General features: G+C 45.6%; 1 pseudogene; it reads right to left on the bottom strand.

The window, feature by feature from the left end:
• Positions 1 to 669: 669 nt before the first annotated feature.
• On the bottom strand, positions 670 to 2,022 carry LOC112628390 (annotated as a pseudogene).
• Between the last annotated feature and the right edge of the window lie 526 nt (positions 2,023 to 2,548).

Below are 2,548 nucleotides of genomic sequence, written 5' to 3'. Positions count from 1 at the left end.
CATGGACCAGCATTGCAGGGCCATGGATTCTGAAAAGATGAACCCCTGAACCCGACCCTCTGGTCACTGCCGAACACAGGAACAAAATGGTCACAGAAAGAACGATTTGCCTAAAAGATCATAGGAGTGCCAAGATGGAAGCCAGAGGTGTCATTTTACTCCTCAGATTTGATGCTGCATGAGCCTCTGTGATTTTGCAGTCCCCTTGCTTCTCTACACCTCCTGAAAGTGCTGGGTGCTGTTCCTGCAATCCACCAGTAGTAGGCAAGACCACCCCTAACCCCGGCCAGCAGAGCCTCAGGTGCATTCCCTTCTTTGACAACTGTGGGAAATGGCTCACTCTGCTCCTAATGCTGTGTAATGTTTCCTCCCTGTTGGGCTGTCAGACTGCAAATCTTTTCCCCCCTCTGATGTGTACAGAGGCGAGTGGCATCCTAATGACAATGACAGGGGAGGGGGCAGGGTCCTCAGAGCATCTTACATCCAAACTAAGTGGTAACAGTCAGGGCCCTGTGTCATAGGTCGAGGTGCTCACAGGCCCATGGGAGACCTCAGACATCCTAAAAGGAGGAGGTGTGGTGGAGGAAGTGTCATTTTGTGCTCAGATCTCCACCTGGTTAGCCCCTGGTCTAACAAAGATATTCGAATTTGTAGGTTCTATGCCTTAGTTTAGTAAAATAAATAAATAGGTTTCTGATACCCGAAGAGCTTAAAGTCCCCTTTGAAACGTGCATACGGGCATCAGATGTCTTGTTGATGTCCAGAAGATAGTGCTGCACTTTGGTTCTGTTATACATGATAATGCCCCGCCTGGAGGGATGACCAGGTATGATACCAGGTGGTCAATGCCAGCTTCTTTTATGATGTATGGGGCATCGTCCTCCAGGCTCTCGTGGTGTCCAGTCACACTGTACATTAACTCGCAGGGTGCACAGAGTTATACATACATCATCTATTGAATGATGTGGTCCCCATACTGAAGGTCTAGTCATTTGTGGTTTGGCTCACCCAGGTAGCACATGAAATCTTCAAAGTGGATCCCCTGGGTTTTCACTGGGTTCCTCTTGTATTTTCTGATAATGCCAGGGCAATCTCATGCTTGTACCAAGGTTCAAACCAAGGATTGTGAACAACTTTATCCTTAAATGAAGAAGTAACTCTTTCTTTTTTTTTTTTTTTTTTTTTTTGAGACGGAGTTTCGCTCTATCGCCCAGGCTGGAGTGCAGTGGCCAGATCTCAGCTCACTACAAGCTCTGCCTCCCGGGTTCACGCCATTCTCCTGGCTCAGCCTCCCAAGTAGCTGGGACTACAGGCGCCCGTCACCACGCCCGGCTAGTTTTTTTTTTGTACTTTTTAGTAGAGACGGGGTTTCACCATATTAACCAGGATGGTCTCGATCTCCTGACCTCGTGATCCGCCCGTCTCGGCCTCCCAAAGTGCTGGGATTACAGGCTTGAGCCACCGCGCCCGGCCAGAAGTAACTCTTTCGAAGGGATCTCTTACGATAAAAAAAACTTGAAGTATGTTTCAATCATTTATAAGGATCAGCACTTTCTTCCACTGGGTGTCGCCCACTTTGGGAGTCTGGCAGAAAAGAATCTTGTGCTTGTCACAGACAAATATTCAGTCCAGAACAAACCTGGAGACAGGAGTGTACAAGAGATTCTTCAGGGCTTCATCCCTGCAGATATTTCTGATGAATTCGATGTGCTCCATGTAGACCAGGAGCTAAACAAGCCATCTGTCCAAAAGCATCTTCCCAGTCGGCTTCAGTACCTCAAGAAAGTGCTTCTCTTCTGGCAACTTCCCCACTTCTGACATGGTTGTCAGGAATAGAAACTCCTGTTCGGCACTGTACACATCTGGATCTTTAAAGGTCAACATGATGAACTTACTAGCTGTCATGATCATGAAAATCAACAAAAAACATTCAAGCAACAGAAGCCACTGATGGTACATGTTGTCAAACTGCCACCATTTACTGATTCTTCCTTCTGCGACCTGGGGCTCACATTTCCTCGCTGTGTTTGCCCTGACTGAAGTTCCTGGTTCCTCTTTTCAATTGCAGCTTTCCAGATGTGCATTAGAAGACAATGAACTCCTGGGTTTCTGCAGTCTCTAAGATTCTGCATTTATCTCTTTTCCCTGTTTCTATTCCTGGCTCCCGCTCACCTTTTTTATTGTATATCCTCCTCATGTATTGAAAAATAATCTGACTATAACTGCTAGTTGTCTGTAATGCTTACTAATTTTTTTCTTTCTTTGTTCAGTTTTGCAAGCACTCCAATTTTCATTTCAGTGAAGGAAAGAATTTTCCTCTCAGGTATTTCTTTGAGATTCTATTCTTCAGGGTCAAGAGCAAAGACGACAAGATTTTTCTTTCCATCCTAAAATTCCAATTGTGAGCCAAGATGGACTAAGTCCTAATTACAATGGAGGGAAAGACCACTTTTCTTTTTGCGTCTTCTCTTTTTAACTCAGTCACTGAAAGGAGTGAAGAAGGAGGTGGTTGGTGATCAGTGAGCTAGAGTTAAACTGAGCTGCCTAA

The sequence above is a fragment of the Theropithecus gelada genome, chromosome 7b (genome assembly GCF_003255815.1).
Source record: "Theropithecus gelada isolate Dixy chromosome 7b, Tgel_1.0, whole genome shotgun sequence".
NCBI classification, from domain to species: Eukaryota; Metazoa; Chordata; class Mammalia; order Primates; family Cercopithecidae; genus Theropithecus; species Theropithecus gelada.
This window is presented reverse-complemented; position numbering and strand designations above follow the sequence as displayed.